The 23736-nt window shown below is 35.0% G+C and overlaps 1 long non-coding RNA gene across 1 annotated transcript; it reads left to right on the top strand.

Annotated features, from left to right (window-relative positions):
• Positions 1-1715: 1715 nt before the first annotated feature.
• LOC105529378 lies at positions 1716-16105 on the top strand. The gene is made up of 3 exons (XR_001004501.1): positions 1716-1766; positions 4525-4620; positions 15584-16105. It is a non-coding gene; the product is annotated as an uncharacterized LOC105529378 (long non-coding RNA).
• Positions 16106-23736: the final 7631 nt, after the last annotated feature.

The following is a 23736-nucleotide window of genomic DNA, read 5'->3' as shown; positions in this document are numbered from 1 at the left end:
TTATAAAGAAAACTTTCAGGAATTTTGTTCAGGGTTTGTGCCCGTTAAGCTTCGGTGGGTAATACCAAACTGCTCTCTGGCTTAATTCCAATAGCCTATTTACCAGTGAAGATTATGAAGCTTCTAAAATGGGTCTCAATGATCCCCGCATCTCAACATTCATTCATATTCATGTGTAATCCCCTTTCCGTGAGTGTGGACTAGATTTACTGACTCGCTTTTAACCAATAGAGTATCTCTGTGACAGAATGCTATAAAGAGACTGTGGCTTCCAAATTTCTCTCTCTCTCTATCTCTCTTTCTCTCCACTCCCCTCTTCCCTCTCTCTCACACACACATATAGGCATACATACAGACATTCTCATTCTCTCTCCCCCCACCCCTCCCTTTTCTCACACAGACACATTACCTTTATGTCTCTCACCCTTACCCCCTCCTCTCTCTGTCTCTCTCACACACATTCTCTTTCCCTCCTTCCCCCTCTCTCTCACACACAGATGCATACATACACACATTTTCATTCTCTCTTTCCCTTTCTCTCTCACCCCTTCCCATCTCTCTTCCTCTCTCTTTCTCTAACACAGACGTTCTCTCTTTCTCCCTCCTTCTCTCTCACACACACATTCTCTCTCTCCCCCCCTTCTTCTCACTCATCTCTCTCCTCTCTCTCTCTCTCTCACACACACACACACACACACACACACACACGCATTTTCTTTCTCTTTCATTGGCAGGAATCTCTCTCTTTCACACACACACACACGCATAATCTCATTCTCATTCTCTCTCCTCTCCTTCTTGCTCACACATACACATACACATACTTACACACACTTTCATTCTTTCTCTCTTTCCCTCTCTACCCTTCCCACCTCTCCTTCTCTCTTGCTCACATTCTCTCTTGCCCCTCTCCTCTTTCACACGCACATTCTCTCTCTCTTTTTCTCACTTCTTTCTCTCTCTCCCTCCCTGTTTCACACACACACATAATCTAACTCTCACTCTCCCCTTCTCCTTCTCGCTCACACACATGCAAATACATATACACATTCTCATTCTCTCTCTCCCCTTCTTCCCCATCTTTCCTCCTCTCTCTCTCACAAACACACATTGCCTTACCCTCTCCCTCCCTCTCTTCCCCTCTGTCTCTCTCTGCCTCTCTCTCTCTCTCTCTCACACACACATTCTCATTCTCTCTCTCCCCTTCTTCCCCATCTTTCCTCCTCTCTCTCTCACAAACACACATTGCCTTACCCTCTCCCTCCCTCTCTTCCCCTCTGTCTCTCTCTGCCTCTCTCTCTCTCTCTCTCACACACACATTCTCATTCTTTCTGTCTCTCACACACAGAGACGCATTCTCATTCTCTCTCTTTCTCATACACACACGCACACACACACACATTCTCTTTCTCACACACACACACAGACACAGACACACAAACACACATTCTCTTTCTCCCTCTCCTTCTCTCTTCCTTCTTCTCATGCTGGGGGAATCAAGATGGCTATATTGTGAGCTTTCCTATAGACAGGCCCATGTGGCATGGCACACCCAAGGAACTGAGACACTCAGTCCAGCCTTCCACAAGAAGCTGCAGCCTCACCAGCGCCAGGTGAGTGAGTTTAGAAATGGCTCCTCCAGACCCAGGAGAGTCCTGGGTGACTGCAGCCCCAGCCAACAGTTTGACTGTAACCTGATGAGAGGCCTTGAGTGAGGAATGCCCAGCCAAGCACCTCTCAGACTCCTGATCCACAGAAACAATGAGATAATAAACATTTGTTGCTTAAAGCTGTTAATTTAGGGGTAATTTGTTACACAGTAAATTATAACCAGAACACCTTGGCAGTACTTAATTGTTTATCATTTATTTATATTTTTGCTAATCTAATGTAAATACTACCAATGTTGACATCTGTATTTGTGTATGTGTGTGTGTAAATTGTTTCAAATCTTTTGCTTATTTTCCTATTAACCTGTTTATTCTTTCTTGTTTTTTGTAGGATTCTAATGTATTTAAGATTAATGCTTTATTTTTCATAGATGGTGCAAATATTTTCTTTCCATCTGTTTAACCACACATAATTTATAATTCATGTGCAGTTGAGTTTGCTGATTATGTCTCTCGTCACGTTTAGATTTGTATTATAATTAGAAAAGCATTACAGTTCCAAGATATGTAATATTTGCATGTATTTTCTTCTAAAATTTCAGAGACTTGTTCAGTATTTAGCTTCTTAACCCACCCATAGTACATTATTTCTAGTGAGGTTATACAGAGAGCTAAATAAAACTTTCCAGATTGATAATCAGTTGTCAAATATCAATGTGATATAGTCCATCCATTTTTATAAGTTGAATCATATAAAAACATGAATATTTCTGAACTCTATATTACATACCATCAATTTGCTTACTGTTTCCTGCAATAACCACACTGTTTAAATTGCTATGATTCTATAATATGCTTTGATAATTGTTGGGATTAGTTTCTTACGGGTCTTCCTTTCAAATGTTGTCTTAGTGTTTTGCAAATATTTTTTCCATAATGAATTTAAAGTAATCCTATACATTCCTCAGAAATTATATTTAGAGTTTAATTTTCAGATTAATTTTAACAAGCAGAATAATTTGGGGGAGAGTTTACCTCTTTCAAATACTGAATATTTCTTAACCAAGAACATAGTATAACTTCTTCTTTTTTTCAGGGCCTGTGTTATGACCTTCAATAGACTTCTATTTTCTAAATAAGTTTTACGAGTTTTCTTGTCAGGCCTAACCATAAGTATTTAATGAGCTTTGTGGCTGTTCTAAATGGACTCATTTTCCTATTACATTTTAAATTCGTCATTGCTGGTGTATAAGAAAGCCATTGATTTTTTAATATTGATTTATTTTATGCTGGCTACTTTCCTGGACTCTTACAAGTTCTTACAGTTTTTTAATTGATTCTTGCTGATTTTTTTTCTTTTGGTGGACAATAACTTTATCTTTGTCATGTGTGTATATATATGTGTTTGTACATGTGTCTATATATATGTGTGTATGTGTATATACACACACACACACACATTTTACTTTTATTTCATTGCATGGTATAGCATCTCCAACAAACATCAATATTGACATGGTACTGGGATCCTTTTCTTATTTCTGATTTACTGCCGATTATCCTTGTATTAGCTTTCCTGATACCACTATAACATATTACCACAAACTGTGTAACTTAACCCACCACAACTGTATTTCCTTACAGTTCTGGAGGTCTGACGTCAGAATGTGATGTACAGGGCTATAATCAAAGTGTCTGCAGGGCTGGTTCCTTCTGAGGGGAACATGCTCTCCCTTCTGCAAGGGAGGATCTGTTCCTTGTCCCTATCAGCTGCTGTAAGCCACCTGCATTCCTTGCATCAAGGTTTCTTCTTCATAACGCTCCAACCTCTTGCTTGCTTCCATCATCACATTGCCTTCACCTCTGTCTAAATTCCTATCACCCAGATAATTCAGAATAATCTTTTACTCTCAAGGTTCTTAACTTAACCACATCTGCAAAGTCTCTTTTAACACGTAAAGTAACACATTCACAAGTTCTAGGAATTAAGACATTGTTGCGGGGAGGGGACATTGTTAAACTTACCACACTTAAAATATTTAAAATATTTCATTATTATTTATGCAGTTTTCTTAAGGCTTCTGGTAGATTTTTTAAAGTCAGTTCCAAGAATGTATTTCTATAACTTGCTTACTAAGAGCTTCTTCCTTCTGAGTCAGTAACAAATATTGTAATGAATCAAATGATTTATTCATCCATATTGAGATGTTTACTCACTGTTCTCCTTTGTTAATGTACTAATTAAATTAATGCACATGTTTCATAATTTGAAATACTTTTGTACTCTCAGTGTACGCCTTTTGGGTATAATGTATTAATATTAGTCTGCTAACACATTCATGAAATTAATTTGCTAATAGTTTATTTATAATTTTCATATCTGTATTCACTAGCTTTCTTGTCTGTGCTTTCTTTGTTAAATCTTGATATCAGAGTTATATTATCCCATAAAATTATTTGAAAAAATTCTATTTCTTTATGTCAGTCGAAAAACATTACATAACAAAGAAGTTATCTCTATAAAGGTACCGTCAGCCTCACCCAAAAACACCCTGCGCCTGATTTCCCTTTATGGTGGGCAATAAACTCTCAATATTTCACCTGACACTATCAATATTTCTGCTATTCTTTAGGTGAACTTTTGCCATTTGTGTCACTAGCAAATAATTCTTACTAAGATGCTTAATTTATAACATAAACCATACTTACGTTTGATATGGTTTGTCTCTGTGTCATCACCCAAATCTCCTGTTGAATTTAATTCCCAGTGTTGGGAGAGGGACCCAGTGGGAGGTGGTGGTTGGATCATGGTGGCAGATTTCCCCCTTGCTGTTCTCATGATAGTAAGTTCTCATGAGATCTGGTTGGTTAGAAGTGTGTAGCTCTTTCCTCTCTGCTCTCTCTCCTGTTCCACCATGGTAAGATGTGCCTGCATCTCCTTTGTCATCCATCATGACTTTAACTTTCTTGAGGCCTCCCCAGCCATGCTTCCTGTACAGCCTACAGAACTGTGAGTCAATTAGAACTCTTTTCTCCATAAATTACCCAGTTTCAGGTAGTTCTTTATATCAGTGTGAGTATGGACTAGTACAAGGTTGCCTGTATATCTAGAATGGTATTTATTTTCTCATTCCTGCCATTATTTGTTTGTATTTGTAACTGGTGAAAGTATCCAAGTTTGGCCACCTCTTTGATAATTTTAAAGAGTTTGCTTTTAATTGTCTTGATCATCTTTACTTTTTATTTCTGTTTGCAATTTAATTAGTTTCTGTGTTTATCTCTAGTAATTCCTTTTATTTTTCTTACTTTTTTCTTTTCTAGGTTTTTACTTCACATGCATAATTTATTAGCTTTATTTATTTATTTTAAAGTATATGCATTTTTATGCTATAACTTTGCAGCTCAGTACCATTTTGGCAAGATAATATAGCTCTTGATAGATGCTGCCTTTAATGGCTTTTAGCATTAAGATAGTTGTTAATTTTAGTTTAGACTTTGTCTTTATACCACAATTTATTTAGAGGATCATTTCTGAAGTTTTACCTGCAGAGCTGTATTAAACTTCTAATTTTATTACATTATATTCGGGGAATGTGGACTATATTAATTTTGCTTTAGGAATTAATTGGAATTTTTCTGCAGGCATAATTCTTGATCTATTTTTATATTCTATTTGTTCTTGAAAAGCTGTGTGTTCTCTATCTCTGCAGTGCCAAGTTCCTTTCTTTCTTTCATTGTATCTATTATACCACACATATTAATTATGTTCATAAATTTTAACATTAAACCTAAAGCATATATTAAAAGAAAAAAGTCTCAGATTAAATAAAAGGAATACTGTCTATAAGAAATGTTGAATTAAAAAGAAGTTGGAAAGAGATGCCAGAGAGAGAAACAAAAAGAGACAGAAATGTATAGTATTAATACCATACTTATTAGAAGTATTAAAAATTATTTAAAAATAATTATTCAAAAAGCAATAGTATTTTATTGAGAAATAATATATTCTATAATAAAGACATAAATTTTATAAATATTTGTGCATATATATGCTGAACATAATGCACAAATATATATAAATATACAAATATATTATATGTGTGTGTGTGTGTGTGTGTGTATACATATATATATGTTGACAGTGTAAGGAAAGGTTAATGGAATTAGGAGACCTTAATGTGTTTTCCTTAATTCTCAAAAAATCAAGATTAATAAATCATAAAAGATTTATCTGGAAAACTTTAACACTTCTTCAAGGCACACAAACAGACCAATTAGAAATGGAAGGAAATTTCCTCAATACTATCAACAGCATGTACAAAAAAATCTACAGTTAACACCATACTTAATGTTGAAAACAAATGAATCCCTAAAATTGACAATAAGGTAAGGATATTTACTCTCACTACTTTTATTTAGTATTGTATTAAAAGTCCCATAAAGTGCAATAAGACAAACAAAAGAAGTCATAAACTTTGTGGAAGAAAGGAAGGAAGAAAAGAAAACTTTTGCTTGCATTTGGCCTAACTGCCTATGAAGAATATCTAAAGATTTACCAAAAAACAATCTGCTAGAAGTAATAAATAAATTTAGCTATGTAATACATAAATTTAGCTATATATATTTATATATATAAATATATATAAATTAATGTATTCCTATTAGCAACAAGTAACTGAAAATGAAATTTCTTAAATAGTATTCATGAGAAAACAAAAAGAAAATAATAAAATTGTGCAATATCTCTACAATAAAAGCTAGAAAGTCTCACTGAGAGAAACTAAGGATATCTAAATAAATAAATGAAGCAAATATTCATTTTATAAATTATAAGACAATATGAAGGCATTCATTCTCCTAAAGCTGATTTATAGATTAAACACAATAACTATTAAATCTCAGCGAGATTTATGTTAAATGTTGGCAAGTTGATAAGATCAGAGAATAGCCAAAACATTTTGAAAAATAACAGATGCTGGCAAGGGTGAAAGGAAAAGTGAACTCTTGTACACTATTGGTGGGAATACACATTAGCATAGCCACTATGGAAAATAATATGGTGACTTCTCAAAAAACTAAAAATAGAACTACTATATGATCCAGCCATTCCACTACTGGGTAATTATCCAAAGCAAAGAAAAACAATATATCAAAGGAACACCTGCACCCACCTGTTTACTGCGGTACTATTCATAATAGCAGACATAGAATCAACCTAAGTGTCCATCAGTAGATGAATGGATAAAGTAAATGTGGTATGTATACCCAATAGAATATTTGGCCATAAAAAAAAAAAAAAAAAAAAAAAAAAAAAAACGCTATCTTGTCATTTGCAGCAACATGGATGGAACTGGAGGTCACCATGTTACATGAATTACGCCAGGCACAGAAAGACAAATATCACATATTCTCACTCATATGTGGAAGCTCAAAAAGTTGATCTCATAGGAGTAAAGAGTGGAATAATAAGTTACCAGAGCCTGGGAAACATGTGGCAGGAAGGATGAAGAGGGATTAGTTAATGGGCACAAACATATAGTTAGATAGAATGAATAAGTTACAATGTTTGACAGCAGAATAGGGTGGCTATAGCTAATGACAATGTTTTGTATATATCAGAATATCTAGAAGGGAGGAATTGAAATGTTCTCAACACATAGAAATGATAAATATTCAAGATAACGGATACCCTAAATGCCCTGACTTGATCATTTCCTATTCTATGCATGCAACAAAATATCACACGTACACATTTATTTGATTATGTGTCAATATTGTTTTAAAAAGAACAAAATTAGGCCGGGCGCGGTGGCTCACGCCTGTAATCCCAGCACTTTGGGAGGCCAAGGCGGGTGGATCACAAGGTCAGGAGATCGAGACCATGGTGAAACCCCGTCTCTACTAAAAATAGAAAAAATTAGCCGGGCGCAGTGGCGGGCGCCTGTAGTCCCAGCTACTCGGGAGGCTGAGGCAGGAGAATGGCGTGAACCCGGGAGGCAGAGCTTGCAGTGAGCCGAGATCGCGCCACTTCACTCCAGCCTGGGCGACAGAGCAAGACTCCGTCTCAAAAAAAAAAAAAAAAAAAAAAAAAGAACAAAATTAGAGGGTTTTTATTAGTTACCTGATTTCAAGACTTACAATAAAATGCTTATAATTAACAATATGCTATTGGTGTAAACACAGACATCTAAATCAATGAAAAAAATACAAAAGTCCAGAATACACTTGTACATATATGATTGATTTCAACAAAGCCATCACCATAATTGAATAATTTTTCCAATAATCTTCAAATAATCTTTTCAATAAATGACATTGGGAGGACAGACATCCATACGAAAGAAAATGGGCCTTGATTTCCATTTCACATTGTAAATAAAAATTAGAACAAAGGAGAATGTATAAATTTTTGTATGGAAAGATTACTTTGACTCGATTTTTTGTAAATAGCACTAACCAAAAGTTAAAAAATAATAAGAAACAGAAATTCAGCAATATTAAATAATTTTGCTTTTCAAAAGATATCATTAAACTCATTTATCTATGTTCAAAAATTTTTGGCAAGGTCATCAAGTTCATTCAATGGGGAAATAGTAGAACATTTAAAAGATGGTGCTAGGTCAATTGAATTTCCACATGCAAAAGAATGAAGTGGGATCCCTAACTCCCACAACATATGCAAAAAGTAACTCAAAATGGATCAATGACCTAAATATATGAGTTAAAAACCATAAATCTCATGGAAGAAAACATAATAATGTAAATATTTATAACATTGGATTTGCTATGAATTTTTTGCTTTGACACCAAAGGCTTAGGTAAGAAAGGAAAAATAGATAATTTGGACATAATCACAATTAAAACTTTTATGCATCAAAAGACATTATAAAGAAAGTGAAAAATGTCCTATAGAATGGGAGAAATATTTACAAACTATATATCTGATAAGAGTTTAATATCCAAAATATGTAAAGAACCACTATAATGCAATAACAAAAAACAAGCCACCCAATTTAAAAATGGGTAAAGGACTTCAGTAGACATTTCTTCCATAAAGATATACTAACGACCAAGAATCATGTGAAGAGATGCACAGCATCACTAGTCTTTGAAAAATGCAAATCAAAATCACAATGAGTACCACTTCATACTCACTAGATGGGTATTATCCAAAAACAAAGTAAAGTAATGAGTGTTGGTGAAGACGTAAAGAAATTAGAACCCTCATACATTACAGATGGGGATGTAAAATGGTACAGCTACTATGGAAAACAGTTTGGTGATTCCTCAAAAAACTAAACATAGAATTACATATGAGTTAGCGATTCCACTTTTAGGTATTTACCCAAAAGAATTAAAAACAAGGACTCAAACAGGTATAGTATCAAACAGGTATAGTACTTGAATGCCAGTGTTCCTTGCAGCATTAATTACAGTAGCCAAAAGACAGAAACAACCGAAATGTTGAATGGATAAGCAAAATGTGATATTTATATCCATGTTATGTAATATACATATATATCTCACATAATATGCATATAATTTAGCCATTAAAAAGAAAGAAAGTTCTCAAAGATACTACAACATAAATAAACTTTAAAAACATTTAAAAACAAAAAAATGCAATGAGATAAAAAGGGCTCATCTTTGTTTGTATTTAAGAGAGCATTGTTGTTGGTATTAACTGTTTATGTTTCCATTCATTTCTGTATGAATATTTTGACATGTGTGATATTACATGTAGCTAAGCAAAAGAACCAGATATCAAAGCACAAATATTGTATGATTGCACTGACATGAAATATCTAGAATAGACAAATTCACTGGGACAGAAAATAGATTAAAGTGTAGCAGGGACTGGGAGGAGGGAAGAATGTACAGTTATTGCTTAATGTTTATAGAGTTTCTGTTTGGAGTGATAAAAATTTTCTGGGAATACGTAGTTCTGATGGTTGCTCAACATTGTGAATGTAATTAATGTCTCTGAATTGTGCACTTAAAAATGGTTACACTTTAAATCATAAATTTTAATTTAAGTTATGCTATCCAACAAAATACTAAAATCTAGAATGTATGGTAGATTCTTACATCTCAATAATACCAAAACTAATAAATAAATAAGTAAATAGACAAAGAATTGAGCAGACATTTCACCAAAGATGATGTACAAATTGCCAATTAGCACATAAAAAGCTGCTCAATTCTATTAATCTTCAAGGAAGTGCAAATTGAAATCATTTCACACCTATTAGAATGACAAAGAAAAAAAAAAACCAGGTGATACCAAGTGAGGACAATAATTTGAAGCATCTGGAACCCATTTATTTCTGATCGTGGTGTAAAATAGTACAACCACTTTGAGAAAGTTTGTCAATTTCTTATAAAATTGAACATCTACTTACCATATATCTCAGTAATCTCTCTCCTGGGTCTTTTCCCAAGAGAAATAAACACACATTTCACAGAAACATTTGTATGTAAATGTTCACAGCAGCTTTACTCATAATAGTAAACACTGAAAACAATTCAAACGTCCAGTAACAGGTGAACGTATTCCTAAACTGCTACATTCATAATATGGAACAATACTCAGAAATAAAAAGAAATGAGCTACTGATAAATGCACTAGCATGGATGGATACATCTGAAAATCTCTATGCTGAGGGAAAAAATTAGACATAAAATAGTACATACTGCATGATTTCATTTACATAAAATCCTAGAATAGGTGAAATTAATCTATTCTTATAGAATCTATTCAGCGGTTGACTGGAGCAGGGAATAGCAAGGATTGACTTGCTATCAGATGCCAAGGACATCTGCAATGATGGAAATAGTCTCTACCTTGATTAGGAAATTGGCTAAATAGGCATATATCTGTGTCAGAACTCACTGAACTACATGTTTAAATGTGCATTTGATTGTATGTAAATTATACCTTAGTTGATTAAAAATACATATCACTCAAATACATGAATTAAAGAAGAGTTATCTATAATTATAGTGTTAAGTATCACAATAATCATAAAGGAAAAGATTAATATGTTTGAGACATTTGAGCACAGAAATCTTTTAAATCACTGCAAGGCAAACTGAAACAGGAAAAGGAAAATGTGGCAAGAAACTTGTTTTATATATATATACACACATATATATGCCATATATATAAGCCATATATATATAAAAAACCATATATATGACCATGTATATTCTAATAAGTTAATAAAAAGTTAAAACCCCCAAATCCAAAAGGCAAACTGTAATAAACAGGTAATTTCCAGAACAAGACAAAAAAACATGATAAAAATATGAAAAGTTGTTCAACTTCACTGATGATAAGGATAACGCAAACTAAAATCTCAATGATAATAATTTTGGTTTTTATAAATTTGGCAAACATTGGTGATAATTTTAAGGGCTATTTGATGGGACAATGAAAATTTAAATTCTGTGAACCATTTTACCAGTATTTCCCTTCTAGCTATGAAGTTTAAGGAGATGCGTGTGTGTATGTTTGTGTATTTAGTACTGCCTATAAAAGAATAAAAATAATATTGAATATTAGTCAAGATGAACGCTGTGAATTGAAAAAAATCCTAGAAAAAAAATGGCAAGCTACATATAATATCACATATGTCAAAATAGTCATACAAAAATGAATGGAAACATAAACAGTTAATAGCAACAACAATGCTCTCTTAATAGAAACAAAGATGAGCTCTTTTTATCTCATAGCATTTTTTTTTGTTTTGTCTTGTTTTGTTTTGTTTTGTTTTGTTTGTTTTTGAGACAGAATCTCGCTCTGTCGCCCAGGCTGGAGTGCAGTGGCACCATCTCTGCTCACTGCAACCTCCATCTCCAGGGTTCAAGCGATTCTTCTGCCTCAGCTTCCCAAGTAGCTGGGACTACAGGCATCCACCACCACACCGGCTTTTTGTATTTTTAATGGAGACGGCGTTTCACCATATTGGCCAGGCTGGTCTGGAATTCCCGACCTCAGGTTATCCACCCGCCTTGACCTCCCAAAGTGCTGGGATTACAGGCATGAGCCACTGTGCCCGGCCTCTCATTGCATTTTTATACTGAAAAATAGTAGAGTGATATTTGGTACTAAAATATTGATTCAAATCAGTGCTTGCTGCTGTAAGTCCAAGTTTATTGTCCTTCTTTTAAAGATGAATAATATTCCTTCTAATACTTAATGTATTCTATTATAATGATACATCAGCATTTCAGGTAAGATATCAAAGCTAATGAAAATAAATTTCAAAAAAGTATCAACTATGAATTTACACCATTTTCATTTTTTCTAAATTTGATGAAATTATAATTATCTTTAAATTTATAGATTCTCTTATTCTCTTCTGAGAGGTACACATAAAAATATCCATGAAAATATACACATTTCTAAATATTCTCCATGATGGTACATATATTTATTTTTCAAAATTTGTATTATTGATTTCTGACACAATACAGAGTTCTTTTATGAAATGTCATTGATATTTTCTTCATTGCTAATTCTTTATTCATAAAATTAGTCATCTTTTATCATTTGCTTTTCAAATTTATTTATTCCATAATACAGCCCAATTTCAAGATTTGAGGGATGATATTTCTTCCTTTGTTGTACATACCAGAAATAGTCAATTGGCATATAACCACCTTCCCCACCCTCTTCTCTGCCTCTTCTTGAACTGCAGAGAAAAGTATATTTCAAAGATTCGCCTCACCTTTAGCTAGGATTTTGCATGTGGATAGGTTTTAGCCAGTATGCTGGTGCAGATACTGCATAGGCTAAGAAAAGCAAGGACAACTTCTTGTTATTTTATTTTATTTGTTTGTTTATTTATTTATTTTTCTTTTTTTAGCAACCAAGGTCAACACAATGTTTGTCTGTACTTGTGGCATACTCAGCATTTGCATCTGGTCGCCAGTTTTTCCTGTATTAACAGGCAGTGCTATGGCAGCAGCTACAGTCTCCTGATTTCTGGATTGCAGCTGTAACAGTTGTCCTTAAATTCTTTAAAGTAGTGGTAGCCCCAGACTCCTATTCTTCTATGTCTTTTGGAAGTATTGAGTTTTCTGTATTAAATTCTTTTATTTTAAATTCTCACAATACCTGGAATGATTTTTCCTTCACTAAATATTAACATCTAGAGTATTTCGTATCCAAAATAGTGGAGCATAGGCTGGGGTCAAAATAATACATAAAATATGTGATACTGGCTAAGAAAGTGATTGGAATATTTATGTGTGTTACCTTCTCCTGATACTTTTAAGAAAGTAGGTAAGAGAAAGTCAGGAAAGTGTACCTGTACAAGCAGTAGTGGAAGAAATACAGCTAATCAAAGGAGACTTTTCTTTCACCTAACTTGACTGACAGGCTAGAAATTTCAGGGCTTAGAAGTTTGGATCAGTTAAACAACAAGAATAAGAGAAGCTCCCATTGAATGTCCTGTCAGAGACAAAATTGTGTTGTTCCTTGTGGTAGATGTATCTATTTCCCTGTGTCCTTTGTCATGTGATTTGATATCCCTCATGCTAAAGGTGGGCATGTTCTCCCATCATTTCCCCTTGGGCTTGGCAATGTGACCAGCTTTAGCCAATGAAATGTGGATAAAAGTGATAGTGGCCAAATTCGTAATTGCAAAAATATAGAATGAGCCCAAATGCTCATTAATCAATGAACAAATACAGAATCTGTGATTATATAAATGATGGAATACTACTTAGCCATGAAAAAAATAAATTAATGGCATTCACAGCAACCTGGATGGCATCAAAGACTATTATTCTAAGTGAAGTAATTTAGGAATGGAAAATCAAATATCATATGTTCTCACTCGTAAGTAGAAGATAAGCTATGAAGATGTGAAGGCATAAAAATGATACCATGGACTTTGGTGACTTGGGAGGAAAGGGCGGGATGTGGGTGAAGGATAAAAGACTACAAATTGGGTTCAGTGTACACTGCTTGGGTGATGGGTGCACCAAAATCTTACAAATCATCACTGAAGAATTTACTCATGTAACCAAATACCACCTGTTCTCAACAACCTATGGAAATAAAAATTAAAATTAAAATTAAAAAATAAAGACTGTGGTAGGGCCTGTAGGTGAAATGAAGATAAATAAGATCTGTGCTATGAATGAAGCTGTGACTACAAATTCCTATAACTAGAAGACACAAAGGAATATATAATATATATATATAATATATTTTATATATATATATAATATTCTGCCAAAAAAAAAGTGATAGTGGCTAGATCTGAGCATAAGCCTTGAGAAGCACAACAAATTTTTGAGGCTGTCTTCTGCACGTCCCATTAGGGGAACCTCAGCTAACATGCTACTCAAAGAGAATGAAATAAACATGGCCTCAACCCCATAGCTTAGATTTAAGTCATCCAGCTGAATACAGCCTAGATCAGCTAAAGCTCAGCCAGTAATAGACACGTGAGTGAATGAACGCTTCCTGTTGTATGCCACTGAGATTTTGTGATTGCTGGCAACTAGAGACTGATTAACCTCCATACCTAAGCCTACTGCTTCACATTGCTTCACAAAAGCCATCATTCAACAGAGAAAGACACAAGTGAGTTAAGCAGAGAGAACAGTTAGTAAATGTGCTCAGAATCATGACCAGAAAAGATAATGGCCATTTTAACTTTCACATAAAAGTGTCTGGGGATAAACAGACCAAAACTCTAGTAAGTTTTGAGGAAATTACTTTACCAATGCCAACTACAAGCCTGGCCTTCAAAGCCATGTAATTATTACATGAATAAAGCAACCTGCTTATCTCCCAAAGGCATGTGCAGAAAGTAGGCTGGGAGGCCGGGCACAGGGGCTTACGCCTGGAATCCCAGCACTTTGGGAGGTCGAAGCGGGTGGATCACGAGGTCAGGAGATGGAGAGCATCCTGGCTAACATGGTGAAACCTCGTGTCTACTAAAAAAATACAAAAAATTAGCCGGGCGTGGTGGCGGGCGCCTGTAGTCCCAGCTACTCGGGAGGCTGAGGCAGGAGAATGGTGCAAACCCGGGAGGTGGAGCTTGCAGTGAGCCGAGATCGCGCCACTGCACTCCAGTCTGGGCGACAGAGAGAGACTCCGTCTCAAAAAGAAAAGAAAGAAAGTAGGCTGGGAATGCTGGGCAGAACCCAGGAAGAGCATTTTCTCTAACACCAATTTCAGACATAGCCACAGATAATAATAGACAAGAATCCCCAAGAGGGCAAAGCTGAGAGCAATGAGGATTTTTGGACAAAGAAATTCCTCCCAGAAAGCACAACCAGCATTCGATCAAGGAATTTAGACCAAGGCAGAGGTTTTTCACCCTTCCTTGCCAGCAGAGTTTTTTCATTGCTGTAAACTATGAGTACTGACTGGGCATCACATCTCACACCTGTAATCCCAGCACTTTGGGAGGCCAAGGCAGGAGGATTGCTTGAACCTCGAAGTTCAAGATGAGCCTAGGTCACATAGCAAGACCCCATTTCTTAAAAAAAAAAGAAAAGAAAAATTAACGAAGTTGGCCAGTCATAGTGGCATGCACAGTAGTCCTAGCTACTCAAGAGGTTGAGGCAAGAGGATTTTTGAAAACCTGTGACTCCTCTGTGGTGTGCTTCTAATTCTTCCTTTTATTTATGGGGCGAGTTTAAAGCAACTATCTGTTGCATACTGGGTATGTGTGAGGAGTGGGAACAGATATAGTTTATATCCCATTAGTAAACCAGGAGCCAAACCTGGAGCGTATAGAAAGGATTGCACATCACTCAGAGATCCTAAATTTCTGGTTGCGTATTGTAGCTGAATGGAATTTGGGATAGTATCCTTAGGGAAGCGGTCAGTGAGGGAAAGAAGTTATCATCAAACGAAATGTGTGTGGAAATAAGGTATACAAATCCATGTGACTTATCTGGAAACATATGCTTGACATCCATTTTCTCTTTTCCCCTTTGTATAGGATGGAACACCAGGCTATAGTTTCAGGAAGCCAGCCTTGACCTTGCAATAAATAGCACCCCCTTCAGAATTGGTAAAGCAATGAGAAAGAATTGCCCAGAACTTCATGGAGCTGAGTCATTCACCCATCCTGGAACATCCACCTTCCTCTGGAATTGTTTTTTTAATGTATTTTCTTCTTGTTTAATCCACTAATTCTCTCTCTTTTCCTCTCTTTCTCTCTCTCTCATCTCTGTTTCTTTCCACAGCAACATAGACTATATATGATTATATATTTGAGTATATTTAATTTTAAAAGTACATACACAAATATTTAAAGAACTGCTCAATCAGAAAAAAATACACTTAATAAATAATTGTTCAACAATGGCCTTGATGTGCTATAATTTGTATTTCCACCAAATGAGTCCCAGTTACTTTTAATGTGTATTTTCCATGCTTGTTCACCTATTTCATTTTATACTAAATGTATATTAAATTTCCCTCTAATGTTTTGATTTTCTAACAAAATGTTGGTCATGTTTAGATGTTATCAAAATCAATAATTTTTTCTTTTCTTATCATAAGTCAGAGCAATCTTAATCTTACATTAGAATAATGGAACTCTTATTCCTAACACAAAGTTATGGCCTTTCTTCACTTTATTTTTGAAGCAGAACTTACAAACGGTGTTTTCGATAATGCTAGAAATTTGGAAAAGTGAGTCTTAGATAAATATATAATAATCTTAGGTTTAAATGTGAACTTTATTTTTTGTATTCATCTTTTCCTCCTTATTTCTTTTATAATTGTTTCTAGCTCAAGAAATCCTAAGTTACTTGCAGTTTCAGACCAAGATAGAGTAGATGGAAATTTCCCTACTCCTCCCTCTAATTACAGCTAAAAATCCAGGACGTTCTACATAAAACAATCATAAGAGGACTCTCAAAGTTGGAGGAACAAAACCTACCATTTGAGACCCTTTTACTCAAGGAATTATATGAGTTTCTTGATTTTGCTTTTTGCTTCATGTATCTCAGACTGTGTGATGGAGGAGTCAGCAATCTGGGAACAGCAACAATAACACACACAAAAAAACACCCCATGGAAAACCAGCTCTCTCAAGCCAAAGTACAGAAAAGAGGAAGGCCAGCAAAATGAAAAATTCTTAGATAATAGGTACCCCACTTCAGGCCAATACCACAAAAAAATAACAGCCCTGTCCCCACGCCCTTCAGCAAAGGCCATGCTGATAGCCAGGACTCCCATGACTAATCCCTTTTTCCCCAGTACCTCTCTCGCAGTAAATGGAACCACCAATAACCCACTTGCTCTAAAAACAATTTCCAGTATTTCAACAACCAAGTTCTGTCAGCTCTACTTCTCATATATCCTTCAACATGTCTCGTCTTCCAATATTGTTGCCACCACTAATACTCTCTTCCTTTAAATACAGAAGAAGCTTCATCGTTCTTTCTGCACTCTCCATTCACAATCTTACCCCAATCTAGTCTTCACTGCAGCCAGAGTAACCCTTCTAATGTGTGTATGTTATCCCTCCACTAAAAATCCTCCAATGGCTTCCCTGTGCCCAAAATACAAAGGTCACACTTCTCTGTATTCCCTTTGCTATTTTTTTGTCTAAATATAGAAAGAAATTAAACTTCTCTCTGAAATTTTTCATAAGCAAAAAAAAAAAAAAAAAGAACTCTCATTTCTTATTTTTTAACCTCCATTAAAGCCATCAATATTATGAGATGCTGTATTCACACTTAGGCACACTTTAGGAACTGTAGAAACAGAGGAACAAGTCATACTCTCTGATGTAATTTGAATATGAAATCTACACACTTTCTTTTTCTCCAAAGAGCAACAAATTAAACCAAAGTATTTTCCAGACATCACTGGGGATCCAATCCCCTACACTCCACATATATATTTATTTAATCTGACGACTATGTTTGCCAGACCTCGGATATAGTAACATCCCTAAATTGTATGCTTTCAGAAACCATTTTCACCAGATGAGAAGAAATTTCACAGCATTCTAAAGCTTCATCCAGAGTTAACTTTTCACAAACTATGTGTTTATTAACTCAGAAATTGTACATGTGAAGTTAGGCAATTGTTAACAAGTTGATGCTCTACTCTCTCTAAGCTTCCTTGTTACTCTTTAAGCAATTGCAATTCGGCAAGTAGAATATTAATTTCTATCCATGCAATCACCAAAAGTGAAAAATAAAAACTATTTCTCTATTTCTACAACACAGAATTATTGCCATTACGTGCAACTCTAAACACGCTCTCAGGTCTTAAATTAAAAGAACATGTCTGTCTTAACATCTATAGCGGTAAAATAATTTGTTCAGGCTACTTGCTACTAATCTCTAGGTGGAAACTTCTTACTTAATAATTTAATTTTTCCTGTTCAATGACAGCAGTGTTCACCAACACATACCTTACTTCCAAAGCTCACGGTATCCCATTTTCAAGGACTGAAATGAGTAGTCTTTCAAATATTTGATGAGCAGACAGAAGGAAACCCCCTTTTTTTCCTCTTGGTCAGTAAACAAACCCAGAGAGAATAGCTTTCCAGCATGTTGAAGATGCTCTGGCAGGTCATTAATCCCAGAAAAATCTCTCCAAACTTACTGATGCGTGGATTCCATTTTCAAATTTCTCATTAGTTCCTCTTTATGGATTAAATGCTGATGTTCACGAGTGAATGCACACAGCTTCAGCTGATGGATGTAATTGGGTTGTAATGGATTTTAGCTGCTGTTCCTTCTGATCTAGCCAATTTGAAATGCAGTATCAATGTATTCTCCCCATCTCTCGGTAGGGAATGAGAAATTGAAACCTACAAGATGAAATTTATCAACTTTCATAAAGTCAGCTTCAACCATCATAAAACTGTTAAACTTCTCATTATCATTCCACCACAGTTATTTCTCGAACTCTGGTTTGGCAGTGAAAGTATTAAAGTGTATTTGGAAGAAGTAGAGTTGATCCTTCAATATTCTGTGTGTCCTCAGCATTGATTTGGGTGCTGTAAATATTGCCAAGTGAAGATGACATTAACACAGCAAAATTTAACACCAGAAACATAAAATGACAAGAAAAGATTTAAAGGTTGCAAAACCTTCTGCAATTTTATATTTAAAGCATGATTTGCAGCTATACTAGGTTCGATAACAAAGATTACATGTTTCAACATCTCACAAATTGCTACTAAGCTGTTCTTTTGGTGTATTTTGGTGTCTCTTGGTACTGAAACATCTAGTGATGAATGGAAGACATGGTTTGGGGAGAGCCCCAAAAAGTTGTAAGCTGTCATAGTCACCCTTCATTTTCTACACTGTCATATGTATGTGAGCTTTCTAAGTCACAACAGTATTTTTCTTTGGTTCTATATTCATGAGCACTGTCACAGCAATGTCTAGAATTTAATTAACTTCAAATAGACTGAATTTTCCTTTTATTACTAACAGCATTAAGTTGAATATATGGGAAAATATCTATTTAAAATTTTCAGTGAAAGGTACCTAGGAAAAACAATTCTCCATTCCTAACAGCCTTTTAGATTAGTGCATAAATTCAAGGTTCTCATACAATTCTAAAGTTTACTTAATGCCAAGAACACTGTAAAACACCACTAGACATGTACACACCCCTTATATTTTATTCTACGGAGACAACTTACCACTGCTAAAATTAGAGAACACAGGATAGCTAAAATGATAGAGCAACATATATTATCTAGTTCTTGTAAATTGTGTCTGAATTTACACAACATTTTCTTTATATTACACATTTTACAAATATATAAGAGGGCAACTATACTTAGGACTCATAGAAGTTAGCCAGCTTAGGTAACATACTTAGGAGGAAATGAAAAGGATTAATGTCTTATTTGCTTTTCATGAATAATATTAAGCAGCACATACATTTCATTTAGCATCCTCAAATCACTTGACAAACATTAAGTAATTAATTAATTAAACAGAAGACCACGATGAGCTTAATTAGAACCCATCCTCTCCTCCTCCGCAAGGACACACAATGCTTCTTGGTTCAAGCAGGTTTTGAAAAAACAAGAATAACCTTTCTTATGATATTTGACTGCCAGTTTGAGCCCGGAAAGTACCTGGGTGCATGACAATTAGATGTTTTTAAAAAGGTCAGTTGGATTTTGTGTAACCTCCAAAATGAGAGGTTAATATTTTATCTCCTCCAACCCCCTGGAATTGCTTTTCATGCTCACACACACACACCAATAAACAACTGGCTTAATGTTCCAAACAAAAATTCTCCCTCCTACTTGAAAGACTATGCCCAGGACCAAATTTATGGCAAATGATATTCCATTAACATGCAACAAAACCTGCAAAGGAAGATACCATTTCAAAGAAAAAATGATTTTATTTACTCCTGTAAATTAATATTAAAATCAGCACTTACTATCTACAAAGATAATCTCTTTCTGACCCATAGGAGAAAAACTGACTCAGAGCAGTAACCAATTTTGTTTGTCTGCAAAGGCCCACCCATTGACACAAAGTAAAATTTAAGTTATTTACCACTCATTGTTTTTATTTGTACCTGACCTAAAGATTTAAAATAGAATAATTTTTCTTAATGGGATGACTGTCATTTCAAACATAACCAAGTTCAGAGGGAAAAAAAATGATATACGAATTTTCATGGCCATCGTACAAACCTTATATTGCGAACTTATATTGCAGACTGCCCTAATGTCATGTACACTCCTCAAGGTGACTCACTGAAGAAGTATAACAAGAAAGGTGACCCCAGTAACACTGTCTTCTCTTTGCTTTGGAACTTTCCTTCTTAGCAACAAAAGACTTTCAAAGAGAGGAAGGCACAGTGGGTCTATGACGCACTTAACAAATACTCTTCATTTCAATCATAATTCAAAGAAACTTTTGAAATTGTCTTTTTGAACAGTATTTGTACTACTAAAAAAATCTTAAATTCAATACTAAATACTCAGCAACTATTTTTCATTAAAAATAATATTAGGGATCACTGATGCCATTATTTATACGTGGTAAAAAAGTTTTGGGTATTTCTGAAAATCAACTCGCTTGCTCAAAAGGTGAAGATTTGCTATCCTTAGGTTGAAATAATTTTTTAAAGTGTGCTCATTGCTCTGAGAACAATTTCAAAAAAGAGATTTCCAAAACAAAATATTGTGAATTTAGATAGGCTTACATTTTGGTAATTTTATTAAAAAGGAATCTAAATCATTTTAGAGAAATTTCATACACACCTTCTCTAATGTTGTCTTTCCTTAAGAAAAAAGTAATACAATTTTATCTCTCCAGCTGATCCTCTATATTTGGAAAATTGTTTCTATCGTATGTAATTCCCTTTTTTATCTCCGAGATACTAAGATTTGTTTCACACATCTGGCTCCATACACAATGCTGCAGGTGAAGTAAAGGATCACTTACCTCAAATCTCATCATAGTGATACCTGCGTCATTTGGAGGAGATGAGGACAGACCTATTACCTTCCATCTTGAGCTTGAAACACAAAGCTAGTTTATTACATTCATTAGGTGGACAATGCAAGTCAGTTGTCTGATTTTTATGTATTTACAAAATAGATCTGGGATGGTTTGTTTTGGATTCCAAGATGCTTTCTGCATCTTTAAATGTAACTATGCAAAAAATAAGGTCTTCTCTCTCGTAGAAAGTCTGGATGAAGCTGGAAGCCATTATCAGTAAACTAATGCAGGAACAGAAAACCAAACACCACATGTTCTCACTTATAAGTGGGAGCTGAATGATGAGAACACATGGACATGTTGGGTGAGCGGTACAACACACACTAGGGGCAGGGAAAGCATCAGGAAGATGAGCTAATGGATGCTGGCCTTAATACCTGAGTGATGGGTTGATCTGTGCAGCAAAGCGTCATGGCACTTTACCTATGTAACAAGCCTGCACAACCTACACATGTACCCCGGAACTTAATATAAACGTTGATTTAAAAAAGGAAAGTCTACATCTACAATGATCTTTAAGAGAGATTCTAAAGCTAAGGTAAATAGAGACAGAAAGGTGATGGAGAGGCAGCAGGGTTTAGGGGGTTAAGTGATCAGATAAAGATGTTATAGTTTTTTCAGCAATTATATAAACTTCAAGTTACCACTATTATGGTAAGTTATTAGGAAAATTGTATAGTAGCACCAATAGCAAAGGAAAATAACAGGAAAACATTTCTTGGTATAGTTTGTTTGTTGTTTCATTTTTTTTAATTTATCAAATCTCCTTTACATATAGACATGAGATTATTGAAGTAACAAAACAAAGGAAAAGATAGATGAACACATTCAAAAAGTTAGCAACGTCAAATGAGCATAATAAAGTGTATGCTTTTTTGTGACTTTTTATTGTTCTCCTGTCTTCTAAAGGGAGGTTGTTTCATGTTGGATACTTCTCTGTATTGTAACCTCTTTTTCTATTCTGAACCAGACCCAGTCAATCTCTGCACAATAGTATTTAGTATTTCCTGGGCATCCAGTGAATATTCATCAATGTGTATAGATTAAATTATTAGCTTGTGCTGCTGAGAATCAGGTTCTCATTCTTTTTTATTTTTCTCTACTGCTACCTCCCACATAATTTAAGAAATCCTAAACTAATTATCCAATTTCAGCCAATACAGAGTCTAAATTTCATAGCTTTATTATCTTTATTATAGGCTCTTCAGCTCCACTTCAAAGGCAGTTAAAAGATTGGCATCAACACTGAATTGTACAGCAAGGACACTTGGCACTAAACTCTTTTCAATGCCCCTCAGCAATGAACCTGATTTTCTTATCTGCCCAGATTATGCAAAATTAACCAACTCTTTGAAATAGCAGTGAGATATTGTTTCCTTTGGTTAAGAAAAATGATTCAAAGAAATAGAACTGATCTTTCAATATATTTAGAGAGTAAAAATGCAGGGAAAATCCAGAGGGATAACAGAATCCCTTGTTCTACTTCTCCTGCCTTTCTATTTGATTTATGGACGATCTCTTAAGTTTTTCTGGTGGGAAAAAAAAAAAGAAATCTTATAGGAAGGAATGAGCAGAATCAATTTCAGCTTCCAAGAAACTCTCCAAAATAGCAGCACCAACAGTGAGAGCACTGCCTGGGAACTGCATTGGATAATTCAGTGTCTCAAAGCATATTTGCCACCACATATTTAGCTCGGTCCAATGATATATTACAGATTTTATTAACATCTGGCCAAATCCAGCATTTCACACCTTTCTAATAAATACCACTACTCTCAATGTCTCTCCCTCTCTCTCTCTTACACATGCAATTACATACATACACTCACTGACATATCAAATTCTGTTATTCTTCATTTAGCCACAATCCTCATTCCCTGAACTTTTCTATATATATAGAATATATATTATATCATTTTATTATTATATTCTGTATATAGAATATATACATTATATAATATATATAATGTAGATTTCAAAATAACAAAGAGCTGAGATCCTTTATGATTAGAAAAACATAAAAAAGGAGAACTCACCAAAAGAAGTGAGTGAAGGTACTTATTACAGGTGTTCTTAATTAGATTGTGTACTTTACTTCCAACCCCTTCAGATATGGCTGCTAGACAGTACCGAACTTCAAAGAAGGAGACTGGAAGATTTTGTTCCAAATCCTCTACCCAGCACTGGGGAATATCAATGAACAACAAGAACAACAAAAAAATACCTGTTTTCCCTGGAGCTTTCACTGGGAGAGAAAATAAAAAATAAACAAAGAAAGTAAGCTAAATATTATCCTATGTTAGAATATAAAAGTTGAGGAAAGTAGAACTGAGTAAAAAGGATTGAGGATGCCAGGGACTGCTTCAAGAGAAAATGACAGTGAACATAATCCTGAAGAAAGCCAAGGAGCGAGCCACTGGATATTGGAAGGGAAGAGAATCGTAGGCATCATGGCTACCATGTTCAGCTATCACGCATGTTGTATTGCACAACCTGAACAATCCCACACAGCATTTCCACCAAATGGAGAGAGCAGCAACTGAAAAGTTCTGGAGTGGCAGCATGCCCAGTAGGTTCATGATAAAGGGAGATCATGGCAGCTGGAACAGAGAGAGCAAACTGAAGAATAGGGAGAAATACA

Source organism: Mandrillus leucophaeus, unplaced genomic scaffold, assembly GCF_000951045.1.
Source record: "Mandrillus leucophaeus isolate KB7577 unplaced genomic scaffold, Mleu.le_1.0 Scaffold761, whole genome shotgun sequence".
NCBI classification, from domain to species: Eukaryota; Metazoa; Chordata; class Mammalia; order Primates; family Cercopithecidae; genus Mandrillus; species Mandrillus leucophaeus.
The sequence above is the reverse complement of the archived record's forward strand: the minus strand, read 5'-3'. Positions and strand labels throughout refer to the sequence as shown.